Below are 16,509 nucleotides of genomic sequence, written 5' to 3' on the forward strand. Positions count from 1 at the left end.
GCTCCCAGCTTACCATCTCGACAGACTAACAGGGTCCGTTTTTCAGATGTTGGAGTGCCTTTTAAGCAACGTGAAGCTGGCTTTAAGTGTTAGCTCCAAATAGGAGCAAAGGCTCGCACCACTCAAAGCTGCAATGCCAATGTATCTTCAAGGTAAGTAATACCTACCGAGGGGATGCCAAAGCAAGGGTGCGCGCAGAGTTAGATACTGAAACAAGTTAATACTAATAGTCAGTCAGTAGATTCTGATAATCAACAGAGATACCGTGGGGCTGGGTGAACCTAAGAATGGCTGTGCTGGGTCAGGACAAGGATTCAGCCAGCCCAGCAGCTGTCTAGGAGACGTATCTGACAGGCAGGCGTTCTGATCATGAACGTGGTTTTCAAGAGCGAGCCTCATAACTAGCACGCCAGGTAGGCTGACTCAGGCAATTTCCCCAGATCCAGGGAACTTGACTGTAAAGTTTGTGATGTGGGAGACTGGTTTTTTTTTTCCTTTTCCTGAATTAAAACATATTCCTGCCTCCACACTACCAGTAAACTTAAGCAGATGCCTAGGGAAGAACATAGGAAAAGGTGATCTGATTGACTGATGTTCCTTGCGAGGAATTCCACCCATTTCATGAGAACTACACCTTTTAGTTCAGTTTGAATTCTTATTTGGAGCTTTATTTGATATCCCTCACTCTTGAATTGGTAGCTGCAGTACAAAATTGGTGCCAGACTACCCTCTCCACGATGCTTAGGATTTTACACGCTTCTGCCACATCCCTCAGTCATCTGTTTCCCAGACTGTACAGTCCTGAATTATTTGATTGTGTCCTGAATTATTTGATCATCTCCTGACATGGAAGACATTGCAGACCTCTGACCATCTGTCCTTGCTCTTTCCCAGTTTTTCTTTATTATGAAGTATGTTCTGAGCCCCATTTCTTTACTCAGCTTTGGAGCTAGCTCTACGTTGTAGGTGGAGCCTTCCTCCAGTCAGGAGTCTTCCTTAGATACCTTCACTATTAGTCTAAAAAATGATGTGTAGTGACTCATTGCTCTTAGGACACATTTATATACATACATATGTGTGAGTACTTGAGATTTGCTTCAGCTGCTCTTCTACCACGGATGACACAAAGCTGTTTATGTGTTATTGTACCTGGAGCAGGTTTGGGAACTCGGGTGTTCTGCCTTCCTGGCCAGTATGTGACCCCTCGACCGGAGAGTCACACAGGGTCTTTCTCGCACTCAAATTATAGCATCATCACTTATGCCACGTGCAGTGTGACTGCTTCAGGGACACCCTTACTACGGTGTGGCCTCAGATCCCGCTTCAGGCCATCTCTGAGAGGTGGCGGAGGTGGCTTTGCACTCACCTGGGATCAAGGGGCAGGTTTTCCTCATCTTCTGTAATCGCCAAGCTATTGTGTAACCGGACTTTTCTCTTCCTCCTCTAAGTAAAACAACAGCTGCTGCAATACTTCCTCCAGTACTTGCTCCTAGAGGTGTAGGAGTGCGTTCATGTGCCACGCAGCACTAGGAAGCATGCACAGTGGCACCCGAGATACCAGAGGGCATGGGGCACACAGCAGCTGCTGGTGACGCTGGGTCATGTGCAGACACCAGAGTGTCCTGAAGAACTCTGCCGACAAAGACGTAGGTGCATATGGGATTAGGCAACAGGAAGGACAGAATCATAGCATCACAGAATAGTTTGGGTTGGAAGGGACATTTAGAGGTCATCATGTTGGGTTTATGTGGCAGGGTTTTGGTAGTGGGACAGGGGCCGCAGGGCCGGCTCCTGCGGGAAGCTGCGAGAAGCTCCCCCGGCTCCGAGTCAGACCCGCCGCTGGCCCAGGCCGAGCCCATCAGTGATGGTGGTAACACCTGGGGGAGAACAGATTTAAGAGGGGAAACCTGCAGCAGGGGAGGAGATTGGAATGGGAGAGGAGCCCCTGTGCAGATACTGAGGTCAGTGAGGAAGGAGGGGATGCTCCTGCAGCCTGCGGTGAGATGGCAGGCTGTCCCCCCCAGCCCATGGAGGGGAGCGGGGGAGCAGATGCCCAGCTGCAGCCCGGGGAGAGAAGAGCCCACCCTGGAGCAGGGGGATGCCCCCTAAGATAGCTGGGACTCCATGGGAAAGCGCATGTTGGAGCAGTCTGTGCCTGAAGGACTGCAGCCTATGGAAAGTACCCACACTGGAGCAGTTTGTGAAGAACTGCAGCCTGTGGGAAGGACTTGCCTTGGAGAAGTTTGTGGAGGACTGTCTCCCATGGGAGGGACCCCACGCTGGAGCAGAGGAGGAGTGAGGAGTCCTCCCCCTGAGGAAGAAGGAGTGGCAGAGACGTGTGGGCAGCTGACCCCAAACCCCATTCCCCATCACTCTGCGCTGCTGAGGGGGAGAAGGTAGAGAAAATCAAGAGTAAAGTTAAGCCTGGGAAGGAGGGAGGGGTAGGGGGAAGGTGTTTTAAGATTTGGTTTTATTTCTTATTATCCTGTTTTGATTTGATTGGTAACAAATTAAATTGATTTTGGTTTTTCCCCAGGTTGAGTCTGTTTTTCCTGTGACCGTAAGTGGTGAGTGATCCCTCCCTGTCCTTGTCTCGACAGATGAGCCTTTCGTTATATTTTCTCCTCCTCATCCTGCTACTGGGGAGGAGTGAGTGAGTGGCTGTGTGGTGCTTTGTTGCTGGTCAGGCTTAAATCACGACAGTCATCTCATCCAACCCCCCTGCAATGAGCAGGGACTTCTTCAACTCGATCAGGTTGCTCAGAGCCCGTCCAGCCTGACCTTGGATGTTTCCAGGGATGGGGCATCTACAGGCTCTCCGGGCAGTGTTTCACCACCCTCATTGTAAAAAATTTCTCCTTGTATCTAACCTGAATCTACTCTCTTTCAGTTTAAAACCATTACCCCTTGTCCTATTGCAACAGGCCCTACTGAAAAGCCTATCCCCATCTTTCCTATAAATCCCCTCTAAGTATTGAAAGGCTGCAATAAGGTCTCCCCGGAGCCTTCTCTCCTCCAGGCTGAACAACCCCAACTCTCGCAGCCTGTCCTCACGGGAGAGGTGCTCCAGCCCTCTGACCATTTTTGTGGCCTCCTCTGGACCCGCTCCAACAGGTCCAGGTCTTCCCTGTGCTGAGGACCCCAGAGCTGAACGCAGTACTGCGGGGGGGGTGTCTCACCAGATCAGAGGAGCAGAATCCCCTCCCTCGATCTGCTGGTCACTCTGCTTTTGATGCAGCCCAGGATACAGTGGCCTTCTGGGCTGCGAGCGCACATTGTCATCTCGTGTCCAGCTTTTCATCCACCAGTACCCCCAAGTCCTCCTCCACAGGGCTCTTCTCCATCCCTTCATCCCCCAGCCTGTATTGATAGCAGGGGTTGCCCCGATCCAGGTGCAGGACCTTGCACTTGGCCTTGTTGAACCTCATGAGGTTCACATGGGCCCACTTCTCGAGCTTGTCCAGGTCCCTCTGGATGGCGTCTTGTCCCTCAGGTGTGTCAACCGCACCACTCAACTTGGTGTCATCTGTGAACTTGCTGCTGATGCACTCGATCCCACTGTCTGTCATTGACGAAGATCTTAAACAGTACTGGTCCCAATACAGACCCCTCAGGGACACCACTAATGGTGTTTCAAGACTTGCAGTTTGGGCTTAGGTGTTTAGTAACATTTACATCTAACTTAGATGCCTAAGATCTCATGAGAAACTATTTCTTAGCCTCCTCATACATCAGTATTCTTTCTTCCAGAAGCAGTTGCCCACCTGAAGTGGGTACATGAACACAGGCAGGTTAGATGCGCCTAGACACTATTTTATTTGGGACTGAATAAGTGCACAAGGCTAACTGGATCTGCATCAGGTGTTATGATATCGCGCAGAAAGTTGTTGAGCAGCTATTGCATCATCATAGTTGCCTACATCATACAGCAGTGTCAGCCTGGATAAGAGGTCAATAATGTCCTAGGTGCCTGATGTGGACTTACTAGGAGACAGCTATTACACTAAGGAACTATCTCTACAGGTTCACAAAGGCGGTGTTACTGTTATCCCTGCGTAACGTATGGACTTGGGGCCCGGAGGGGTTTTGGCTTATCTAAGCCAAGGTCACTCAAAGTCTTTGACAGACCCCAGAAGTGACATCTGTTGTCTAGCATCCCAGTATCATAACTTGCCACCAAAGCTTTTTTTTTTTTCTTTTCATTATTCAAATCTTTTGGAAAAGTTGTGATCCCTGTTCTTATGCTTTCTACTTGCCTCCTGAGAAAAAAACCAAAACAAATCCATTTTAGGGAACCCAGAGGAAGGTATTGATGGTTCATGGAGCTAGTGAGAATAATCTTTCTTTCAGTGACTTTTCTTTCCTTTTAAGCATCTCCAAATCTTCCTGCTTTCCATAGAGTAGTTTTACAAAATAGTGGGTCACTTGTTATTTCTCTGTGACCAGAAAGGGTAGTCTGGTTTTCATTTGAAGAGGAAGTAAGTCAGCTTTCACATCCTTACTTGGACACAGCTGCTTTAAAATCTAGATCATTAAAATTGGAAATTAAGTGGAATAGAGATATCCAGTTTAGAGATGTATTAACAGAGCACTGAGGTTGGGATTTACACCCACAGCTAACAGAAGATTCGGCTGTGTGTTTGTTATGAAATTTCTACTCATTGTTATCTAGTGAGGCAAGACGAGTTTCTGGACAAGTATCAGTACTGTAACTATGAGCTAATTAGGGTAAGACAGCATACTGAAGTGATGTTAGTGAAAGGATGTGTCAGGTTTTCTTGGTCTGAGGCTTTGCTCACCTGTTGTGGGTAAAAGCAAGGAAGGGACGGAGAGAGAATTCACCTTCATCTTTTTCAGAAGCGGAGATGTAATGGTTTAATGTGATTAATGATTAAATGGCTTCATGATCCAGAGCTGTCCCAGCCAGAGCAAGTCACTTTGACTCCTGGCTGGGAGGGTCAAGCCAGAGGCTGGAGCTGCATGGGTCTTGGTCCCCTCGCCCACTGAGGTCCCACGTGGTGGCTGTCAAAGGACCCATCCAACGGGCCCATTTCGAATGGGACCCATCTCTAGCTCTGCGTAATCAAGTGCATTACATTAATGTAATGTTGCTAATTTCTCCGAGGAGGCTCCGGGACGTGTGGAAGGATACTGTGTCCCTTCACTGGTGTGTCACTTCTCTGCCCAGTTGGGATCAGGAGCGAGAGTGGCAATGGTGACCGCACGGGGACAGTTCAAGGCGTATAATCCCACATGGGAGCTCTCCCGTCTGTGTAAGCAAAGGAATAGGGGCTAAAAGTCCCGGCAAGACAGAAAAGAAGGGGCTCATTTCTCACTGGGGTAAACCAAGAAGGGGCGAGCCTGAGAGTTTGTCTCTGCATTTGCCTATTTCAGTCTGGAAACATAATGAGTTGTAAACAAGAGTGTTCGGATGAGATTTTCTTTATAAATGAAGAAAGACTCTTCTGCAACCTTGCACTATTCCCTGTACAATAACAACACCCGGTTCTGTATAGCTGTTTGAAATGAGTAGAACCGATGTTGAGAAATGAAATAAAAGCATTGCTAAATTAACTGCATAACATCCAGATCAATATACCTTTCTATGAGCAGAATAGCAGGTGCTACTCTGGTTCGTGGCAACCAGTTGATCAATGGCTACCGATAGGTTATAGCACCAGATAAAGCTGTGAAAATGCCAAGGAAAGATTTTCTTTTTTTGAAATATCACTATGAAATTCCATCTAGAATGGATTCCCCACAGGGGATCTTAAGCTAGAAATCCAGAGATACCTAGAAATAGCTTTAAACAATGAGCAAAAAAAGATAATAATAAAGAGCTGTTTGTATTTCATGTAGGGGAAAATAAGTGTTTTTTCAAAGACACTTCATTTCCAGTAACATCCATTTCAGGAAGGTAAATACTGTAACCACTTCACTGTGTGAAAGTTCTTGTTTATTATGGTCTGTGCGAGCCTTTTTTTGGCCATGCATACAGAATAAGGAATTCTGCTCTCAAAGCCTTAAAAGCTCTGGTGCTAGTGAATCCATGAGCGTAATGCTGCTAAGAAAAATCACTTCCTTTATTTTTGACCCGTTGCCTCTTTATCCCCTTTTGAGTGACTAGTGTTAACATCGTTGTCCACATGTATTCATGCACAGGAGCTTTTAGGAGCTGAGTAGCTGTGCATGTGTGAACACACGGTTGCTGTCATGTTAGAAGAAGGTGAAATGACTTCTGCCCCAACTATTCTCCTGCCATTTACTCTTTTCTGGAGTGTATTCACATAAAATGTTCTTTCCAGCTTTGTTTATTTGGTAATGTATAAGCAGTTACATCCTGCTATTGAAATTATTTTTTTGCTTAATATTGAATGAATATAATACCCATTATACACATGAATATAGTATGCATTATACATAGGTACTAATGCTTGTTGTTAGCTACTGTTTTAGAAACAGTAAAAAATGAATAGGGGCTTATCAAGTTATATAAATCTTGATGTCTGCCTTGAGCATTGTAACCTGATAGTGTCAAAATAGAAACCTGCATGGTTATTCTTGCAAAATAAGGGTAAAGGAGTAGAACTACCAAAAATGCATTGGAACGTAAGGAAAGATATATAATCAAAACATATTCTCAGCTATATTAAAAAATTTTTTTTACTGGATTGAACTTAATGGTATGCTTGTATATGAAGTGAGAAATACAGTTCTGAAGAAATGTGGCAAATTCTGTTTTATAGAACAGAGTTTTCAGAACATAAATTGTACAGTTCATTGGTCAGATCGATTTCTTTGCATTATGGTCAAAACTATCTTTGGCATGGTTTGTGAGTAACATCCTGCTGAATATATTTTTCATTCTTGCGTCTGCAAAATAAGAGTTGTTTTTTATTTATGCAAGAAGCCTAATCAAAATAGTGTATAATGTAGCTCTGAACCAGATAAGGATGTAATATTTTTGGAAGCAATTGTATGTTTATTAAACAACAATGATTTGCCTTTAGTTTTGTGTCTAAGCATTTCTTATTTTCATCTTGTTTTCCAGAGACACTTCATTACAATGCTGTTTATTTTTTTGCTACTGGAGCATTAACCTCCTTCCCCCCCCCCCCCCCCCCCCCAGTTACTTATAAATAGAAACTTAATGTGGGTTACAGTTCTGACCAAAGTTGAAAATAAACTCTCATTAGATTACGGTGTCTCGTATAAGAAATTAAGATCACTTATGATCTTATGAATGAACTACCTTTTCATCTGAGAGAACTGGGAAAGGGCAAAGGCAACACAGCTTGTTTTTCTACTGCACCCCATTTGCAGGCAACAGTACTGCAGACGAATATGCAGTAAAAAGAAACAAAGTCTGAAAGTTAATACCCCAGGCGCCAAACACATGTCTGCGAAAGAGGAATGCAAGCAGACATTTCTACGTGCAGGACATTAATTCCTAATGGGCTCTTTCTTTTTTACGAAGGTCAGATTATTGGACGGAACAGAATCCAGTCTCGCGCAATGTATTACCTGCCTTGGTGCGCATAGAGTAACGGCGTAGCCGTGTTTCTTTGCTGTGGGCTTAACACCTCCCGGTAAGCGATTACTACTTCCACTGGTAAGACATGGACAACTCGACGGGTCAATCCCATCAGAGTTGGCTGTGTACAAATCTGGCTTTTTATACCGCCAAAATATTCTCAGGTGCAAAGTGCCGGGTCTCCCCGTAACACTGGAGGGATGGGATGCCGAGGAGGATGCGTTGCACGGAGGATCACGCCCCGCCTGGCGTTTTGTTCCATACGGCACTTCGGGGTTTTTTCAGTCTCCTGCTTCCCTTTTTAATTGCTGATGATATGACGGAAAACATCGGGTTGATAATTCTAGTGTCTGAAGCCAGGGCGTGACATAGTCACAGGGTATGAAATCAGTGCCAGCCTTGCCGTAGCCTCCAGGAATTCTGGCTCATGCCCTTGAGGTTTTGCTGTGGGAGAAGCCGAGCCTCGGGAGAGGCAGCGGGAGGGTCGCTGGTGTGTACCCAGGCCTTGGGGGAGAACAAAGTCACTTTGTAGATGCCCCCTGTCCCTGAAGAAGTGCAGAAATCGCTGCCAGGTGCAGGGGCAGTTTCTGGTTGTGGCCGGCTGTCGAGCAGAGCCCACCAACCGGCATCACCTACAGCCAGCGAACGCCTGAGAAAATGCAGCGGCTTTTCTCTGTTGTCACCCACAGCTGAATTTAGAGAAGAATCCGAGAGGTTAAAAATAATGAGCAAGTCTTTGAGTCTTTGACTCTTTTGGGACACATTTTCTTTGTAAATCAGTGCTCTTAATTTAGATTTTGAACTAATTTATACTGCTGTTTTCATATACAAACAAACAACTGCACACCTTATAACTGTGCAGGACTGCGGTTTGCAGTTCTGATTTGTCAATGTTCCTCTTGGTTTCAAAAGTAATTTTTTTTTCAGCTAAGAACTACAAAATCTGGTTATAAAGCCAAGCTTACGCAGGATTTAAACTATAGTTAACAGGTAGTGCAATAGTATTCGATTAACTTTTGTCAAGGGAAGAAGAGTAATTGAGCTTGGAATTTCTCACTGCTTTTGTTATCCAAAAATTTGACAAAAATACAAATTGCTCTTTAGATAAGTAAGTAATTTTTTCTAAGGAGGAAACTGGTAGCATACAGTGTGAATTTGTGCTTCAAAGATCCTTTATGACTAGATTTGTGTACAAATACATAATCGGTATACACAGCTTGTGATTGGCATGGTTTGAATACGATAGATTTCACATAACTGTGATTATAATTTTTCATCAGATTTCCCCCCTAACATTTTCAGAACTAACTGAGAATCCTAAATGATGCGTGTAACATTTTACGCAGGTGATTTTTTTTTTGTTGAAAATGCAGTGGTTTGTACCATGTAGTGAGAATAAAAGTTCTGAAGAGTGTCTAATAAAAATATGATCATACTGGACAGCTTGAGCCAGCTGAGTCTTGTTGACTCAGGCTGTACAATTGACTGTGAAAATTTTAAGGGAGGAGGAGAAAAGCAGGTTCTGGAATTCGCACCTGATAGCTTTTTCTCACCCATCATCCCACCGGGAAAGACTGAAGTTTGTGCTTTACAAACGTGCAGGATGTGAAATCTCCAGATGCTCCGAAAGATGTATTTCAGCGTTGCATAATGAAATCTGATGGGTGGGAATGCTCTTCAAAGGCTATTTCCTTCCCTTGAACAACAAATGCTGTCATCGGCTATTTTTGAGTAGCCTGTGAATTATGAGCCTGTCAAGGCAATGGGGCTCTGGTTACAAATGTGCCTTCAAGTCTAGCAACAGCCAGGTAATCCCCAGCAAACCTTGGCCACCTGCAATGGCGTAGGGTTGTTGGCATGGTCCACGGTGAAATGCTGGGTCAAGGCTCATCTCGGCAGGACTTGCCTGTGTCTTAAGCACCACGACGTTGGCTGTGGTTGTAATGCTTTTGTTGCTGAGAGGAAACACGGTCACTTCTAGAACGCACGGTTTGGAAGCGTGGGGAAAGTGGAAATGACAGATGCTCGATCAGCAGTAAAAAAAATTCCACTCTTGTTTCTTGGCTACCCTATATGTACATTTACAGAGAGAGAGCAAAATTTTTTGTGGAAGCAATTCAGTACACTATGGTGACGTTATTCTGGAGAAAAAAATTACACTGGTGTGTAAAAAAAATGGAAAACAAACATAGCAACAACAGATTTGAAGCAAATTCATTTCCTAATTTCCACCTCCAAATGAGACTACTCAGTACATGATGTTTATATTTCTTTAGTAATACGATGGGTAGGATAAGTTACCATTCTTACTTCCACTATTCTTACTTCTTAGTGTAGCAATCTAAACAGTTTAATTCCTCGCTGTTCACACTTTTCAAATATTTTGTAAGAGTTACCATTTTTTTTCTTTTACCCTCAGGCTATGCGCTAACCTCTTTACTCTCTCAACCTACGTTAGTCTCTGTAGCTTTTATCTCCACTGTTGCTCTTTGCTGAATTCCTTCCAATTTGTGGCTGTCATTCCGGTATTGAGGTATCCAGATCTGTATATAGAGTCATACAAGAAAGATCAGCATATCCTCGTTCTGTACCAACAGTACTGAATTATAAATTTTTAGGCGTATAAACATTTTGACATTTGGTATCAACTCGGTCTTTTCTAGTAAGGCTGCTCTTTCCCAAAGGCTTTAAGCTTATTATTTCCTATATGCATTTTTTTCTAAACTGACTCTCACTTGTTTCCCATCAGAATTTTTTATCTCATGGTTTTATCTGTGAACGCTGATCCAGTTTTGATGTTTATCTTGCGTCTCACTAGAAAAGCAGCTGCCTTTGATGAACATGATTGCAAGATCTAGACTTCGCACCTTTTCCAAAGAGAAATCCTGTGCTGCTTACTACTTTCTTCCATGCATTAGGAAACAAATGAGCTTTCCACTGATCCATGGGACATTCACAGACCACCTCCAAATTCGGTATACAACTTCGTAGTGCTTCCTGGGCTTTCAGGAGGTTTGCTGCCTGCGGTCCAACCAAAGCAAAGGCCAGTACACAACTTAGAAAAGAAAGAAAAGGGACAACCGCTCTCAACTCTGCTCGGGCTCCTCTTTGAGGAGCCGGAGTTGGCAGACCCCGCTAGCAGTCGGAGCCACCACCTCCAGACTGACCCTGCCCTTCCAAACTGATGGAAACCAGCCCCAAAATCTGGGATACGTGCTAGCAGTTGTGCCAGCACTGCCTTCGATGAAGCACTCCTCTGCTGCCAGTCTCCCTGCAAGAAGAAAGCTGTTAACCGGCACGGGGAAGCCACGAGCACGGGAGACAGCTCTCCCCGGAGTTACAGCCGCGCGGTGCAAGACGCACGGATGGCCGTGAACCTCCTTACTCTCAGGGCTAAAAGCAAAACGCCTTCCTTTGATTTAGTCCTTGCCTAAGACTCTCTCCTATGCAATAAACAAGTTATTTATTCTAGTAGCTGGAAGGGGAGAGAGGATTTGTGTTTGTTTAAGTATTTTGGTTGTACTTTGTTATTATGGTCGTGTGGGTTTCATGCTTACCTAAACAGCCAAAAATATTCCCAAATACCCTGGTTAACCAAGTAATTTAGTTAACACTTCAATGAAGGTTTAATATAACTTAACCTTTTTGAGCAAATGTCTTTTTCTACAAATTAAATGACCCAGTTGAGGTCCTCAGCTGATAGGAAAGAGAACGCAGGGCCTAAATCTCAGGACTGCCTGAACCACATGGAAGCGTGGAGCGTGGGGCTGCTGGGTTAATTATCCATCACCTCCTCGCCGTGTCGGTGCCCACTGGGGACTTCGCCCTGGGTGGAGGTTAGGGCACACACCCAGACGTGGAGGGCTCCAGCCTCACGCGGGGAGAGGGGAGAGCAGATGTAAGGGCAGAGTTTGACTTTGTTGTCAGGAGTAAGAATGATGCAACTGCTGAAAAATGTTGAAGCAAAAACCCCCTGTCTTTAAAAGTAATTGCTTCCTCCCTTTGTAAACTGTCTGCTCTTTAAGCGCTAGGAATCATTGTAATTAATCCTTAATTCAAGTTGCTGTATCTATGTTACATTGTTATGTTTACTTAGATGTAAAATGCATTATTCTTTACAAGATAATGGCATCAGTCCACACAGTCTCGGTGACAGGCACAGGCAGCTCTAAACTAAAACATTAGGCGGAGTGTTAAAAAGCTAGTTAGGTGCCAATATGTTAATTAATTAATCACAGGCATGTTTCAAAGCATTCTTCATACCTCAGGTGGGGCTCCTGGGCTATTATGAAATGCCAAACTTCCCTTGGGGCTTTGAGGATTGCACTTCTAAATTCCTCAGAAGTTCAGGGAAGTAAAAGGGTATGTTTTTGGTGTGAGTCACTGAAGTGAGGTTGGAGACAAAGATTTCTTATTTTGTTTTATATTGGGAGAAGAGGGCAGTAATCAGCCAGCAAGCGTTTCAGGAAGGAACTAGATGGAGGGCAAAGATGTATTTTTCTAGCCCCCTCAGCCTATTTTTCTAAATGCATTTAAACTTTTTTTGCTTAGTTTTTCTGAACTTACTTAATTTTAAGTCTCTGATATATATATCAGCCAGCCTTCTCCCAAGTTCTGGGGAGAAACTCATGGTTACCCTTTGTGCTAACTCTTTGTGCAGTAAAGGGTAAGTGAATATAAGCAACTTCTACTGTTCAGTACCAAGCGCTTGAAAAAATGCATTTTCTCCCCTGTTTTTGCAAACAAAACATTCTTGTTTTCTCTCAGCTTTCTGTACCTGAGAGGCACCTGCAAGGCTGTATCTGTAGATCCCCCCCCAAGCTCCTTTTATTTTGTAGTAAAAGAGGAGATGCCTATCAATAACTTAATTCCATTTCAGTGGAGCTCTGAGGCAGGCAGGAAATATCATGAAACTCGAGGGGGGGGGGGCAAGAGAGAAGGAAAAAAGAAAGAAGACTTGATGATTATAGGGAATTCCTATTATTTTGTAAGCCGCACGGCTCTGGCATGGGTATTTGTTGGAGAAGTGTAATCCACCAAGGGAAGCTCCTGAGCTCTGGAGCTGTCTGCTCAGCCCTGTGCCGTGAGCGCAATGCACAGCGTGACACCTGAAAAACATCCTTGGTGAGACCCACACCTGGGAAGGACCGTGCTGACCAGAGACTGGAGTGTGCCAGAGACCTGAAAAGAGCTCTCGGCAGGACTGAGCTGAGAAAAGGTGTCTGGTGCTGTCTGCGTGCAGATAGCGATCCACGCCGTCACCCACCGTCTTATCCCAGCCTCTCACGCCAGAGGAAAAAAGTTACCCAGTTGTGGACCGCCTGATCTGCCTAAAACTTTCACTTGAACTGGCAGGAAGAGTAAGTGTAATGGAATTTTTTAAAGGGTTGGGCAACTCTGTTTATATCTGACTCACGTTGCGTGTAGATTCATGAAATGTAAAGTGATTCCTGGATTAGATACAGAAGAGAAGTGCCTCACATGTCAGGACAAAGCTAGTACTATGTGGCATGTTAGCACTGAGGGAAGGTCACTCAGTTTCGAATTTTTTCTAATTACCGTTCCCACTCGGTATCTCGTGCTTTACCTGCGGCAAAGTTGTGTAACGCCCTGGGAACGCGTTTATGCTTTCCCAGCGGAGGTGCAGAGGAGAGACGGTGTTCAGAGAACCCCTCCTAAGTCCTGCACAGCTCAGCCTGGAATATGTTCAGGCAGGACTTTGGGAGCGCGTCCAGTACTGCACAGATATCACTGATGAAGTGAAAAGATAGCCAAATAGTTGGTCTCTTTACTCTGATTCAAAGAGTTCTCAGTCCACTGGAGAAAGGAGAAAAGGAGGAAAAGTTTTTCCTCCTTTGGAAACTTCACAAAAGCTCTTTAGAACAAGGTCTTTGAGACCCACTGTGCTGTTAAAGTGCTTTGTGAAAGGTGCCTTGTTTCTGAAGAAAAAAGACCCCAACAACCCCTTCAACTGAACTTCAAATATTTTGGTTGAATTCTTCTAAGATTTCAGTTGATGGTTTAAAAATATATCATCAGGAAAGGGGGAGAAATTCCGATGAATGTTGGTGTGAAACAAGAACAACCTTTCACCTGGATTTGTTCTGCAATAATCATGGGAATACGGGCATAAATTCAAACAAATATGGAAAGGGAGTGGCTTACTCAAAGCCTTATAAATAAAGTACAAAGGTATCGCAATGGGATCTTTAAACTTGGTAGAGTGTTTGGTAACCAGGAAAGATTTGGCAATGATCTCTTATTTACATTCTACTGGATTCAGCTGTTTTTAGCTATTGGTTGGTTGCTTTCAGCTGAAATGGCTAAATGCAAGCCCACAAGACAACTCTTTTTAATCGATTTTAAAATTGATGGGTATTACTGTGTATTCTTCTTGAGTGTGGTAGGAGGGTATCCTGGATTAAAATGTTAAACAAATAGTCTAATAAAGACGTTGACTTTTTTTTGTTGTTGTTGTTCCGGGGTTTGGGTTTTTTTCTCTCCCTGTTACGGTGGTTGCAAAAGAAGCGTACAACAAATACAGATCTGTCAAAAACTCAGGAGTTAAATAATGTAGAAGGAAGGGATGAAAGAAAAAAAAGCTGCTCTATGTAGGCAAGTTTTGACTTTTAATAATGTATTTTATTTAACTTTTCTAGAACTGTGCTGCCAAGTGGCCCTTAATTTACAGAGCTCTCATGCACTTGAATGCAGTGGAACAGCTTGTTTTGAAAGAAACTACAGAACAAAACTCGGTTTTATGTTACTGGAAAGATGTGTGCTTTCTTTCAGCATCAGCAGGCAATCAGAGTTTCTATGGACCCGGTGTTAACAGCATTATAACAGCACGAAACTCGAATAATACGGTGATGAATGAGCCTGCAGGTTGGGGGGAAAAAAAATTATAAAAAAATTACCTGCTTTGGAACAGAACGGTGTTTGGTAGCCAAGGAGGATCCTGCCACTATATATGGTCCCTACTTTGTTCGTGTTTGTTCAGGAAGAGCCACACCTCAGACGCTTCATGGGTTGACACTGCAGGGTGATAACTGACTGTCACTTTGCCGTGTATGTGGGACGAGCACTGTAATGCAATACTTTGAGTGGGACATGCCTGTTTGCGTGTTGCAGCTTGTGTTATTTTTGTTTCGAGCTTGCGATCACAAATACGAACTGAATTTCTGCACCTCTGCCCATTGGCATTGATGGAGTGGGGTTTCTCAGAAGCCGTCTCTGAATAATTCTGGAAGGATTTGTATCTGCAGCACAACAAATTATTTACATTAGTAAATAGTGTGGCTTTATGACTAATTCATATCTTTACCCGTTACTTAAAAATTTATGCTTTCTTTCCACTGAGAAAGACAGGGAGATCACAAGTACCATGAAAGCCAATGGGAAATACCCATTGATATAGTGGAGTCGAGTATTAACCTACTGTCACTAAGCGCAGGCAGAAAAGCAGATAGACGAATTAAGTGCGAAAGGGGAACGGAGGCTACATCCCTTTCAGGAAATGAATTATTATGTAGTAATTTACTCTTAAAGCTTAATTATATTAATTAGATATTACATAGTTATCTACGTTGCTCTTCAGAAGTGGCCTTGAGGACATAAGTTGCTGCCATTCTGGTCTCTCTTGAGCATTTGCCTGTGCCTGACTCTTTGAGCCTGGCAGACACGTGGGGTCCTGCAAGCCCCAGCAGGCACTCTCGGGCTGCTCCTGAGCTGGGGCTTCGCTCTTCACGTGGGCCATGAGGGTGGCATTGATGAAGGCCTCCAAAGACAACCTATATTCGCCAGTCCTACTTCCCACATTGATTACAGAATGAACGCAGGGAGGAAGCAGATGGCGTATCTTCCATTTTGCAGCTCCCTCCTTACTGTCTGATATTCCCACTTGCCCTTGATCTTGCAGAAATCCAGCAGTGGTGTTCTGCCACTGAGATGGACCCCGACTCCTTCTCCCCAGTGTGTGACAAAGGGCCACAGCAGAGCAAGCCTTGGAAACAGCAAGCTTCTGCCTCCAAGGCTGGGGACAGAAAGTCCATGTTTCAAAAGATGGGTGAAACATTCCAGCGAAACTTGATTTTACTGCGGTGCCAGCCCTGCAGAGAGCAGCATAAGAAGATGGACTACTTCTCTGGGTAATATTTCAAGTGTCTTCTTGCATTAGTTTAACTGACAAGACACAGAATCAGCTCAGTGATTTTTCTCCTGCCTGAATGGGTATTTCTGGGGAAACGTGACAACTACATGTCTCCCAAGTTGGGTCAGAGCCTGTATCCAATGCATTTCGTGAGCATACAGAAAAGCTGTTCGGTGCTAAGACTCAGTCCTAGAAGCTTATGTAGTCCCTGCACTGAAGACTTGCACCTTTATTTGGGTTGTAAGAGCACCTAAAGAGCTGTGATAGAAGGTCTGTGAGACCAAAGCAAAAACATATGTATGGAGCCGTGGTAACCTTCAGAAGTTCCCTCATGTCAAGAGAGTCTGAGGGTATAGGAACAGTGAGGATGGGCTGCATACCTAATGGTGGGACATGGCCTGGCAGGGTTGTTCTTTTGCAGCTGGTTGGTAGGAGAGGATGGAAACCTGCCCTTCCCCTGGTCTCAGGTGTGTAGCATGGTTGTTTAGAATAAACTGCTATTTGTTCTGAATTGATTGCATGGTCTGCACGAGTTCCACGTTTATACCCATTTGGAGTTCAAAGCCCTCTTCCCTGTTCAAAATTCCAGCAGAGCTCTTTTTGCTCGGTTACCCTGCCTCGGTAATGTCACATCTCCCAAGGTGTGTCCACCCAGCTTGGAGCAGGAATGCTTTCTGAAGAAAACCTTCCCCTCATCACCGCTTGCTGTGCTTTGAATTGAGCTGCAAGTCTTGGAGTAAACAGCTTGACTAAATTCCTTTTGTGTGAAGTTAATCCTGTCGATGTTCTCCAGGAGCACACCTAATGGGACACGAGGTCAGGCTAG

At 44.4% G+C, this 16,509-nt stretch overlaps 1 long non-coding RNA gene across 1 annotated transcript; it reads left to right on the plus strand.

Moving 5' to 3' along the window:
• Positions 1-1,529: 1,529 nt before the first annotated feature.
• On the plus strand, positions 1,530-10,726 carry LOC126044287 (uncharacterized). Its single transcript, XR_007507628.1, has 4 exons — positions 1,530-1,646; positions 2,537-2,567; positions 7,483-7,589; positions 10,353-10,726. It is a non-coding gene; the product is annotated as an uncharacterized LOC126044287 (long non-coding RNA).
• Positions 10,727-16,509: the final 5,783 nt, after the last annotated feature.

The sequence above is a fragment of the Accipiter gentilis genome, chromosome 11 (assembly GCF_929443795.1).
Source record: "Accipiter gentilis chromosome 11, bAccGen1.1, whole genome shotgun sequence".
Lineage (NCBI taxonomy): Eukaryota > Metazoa > Chordata > Aves > Accipitriformes > Accipitridae > Astur > Astur gentilis.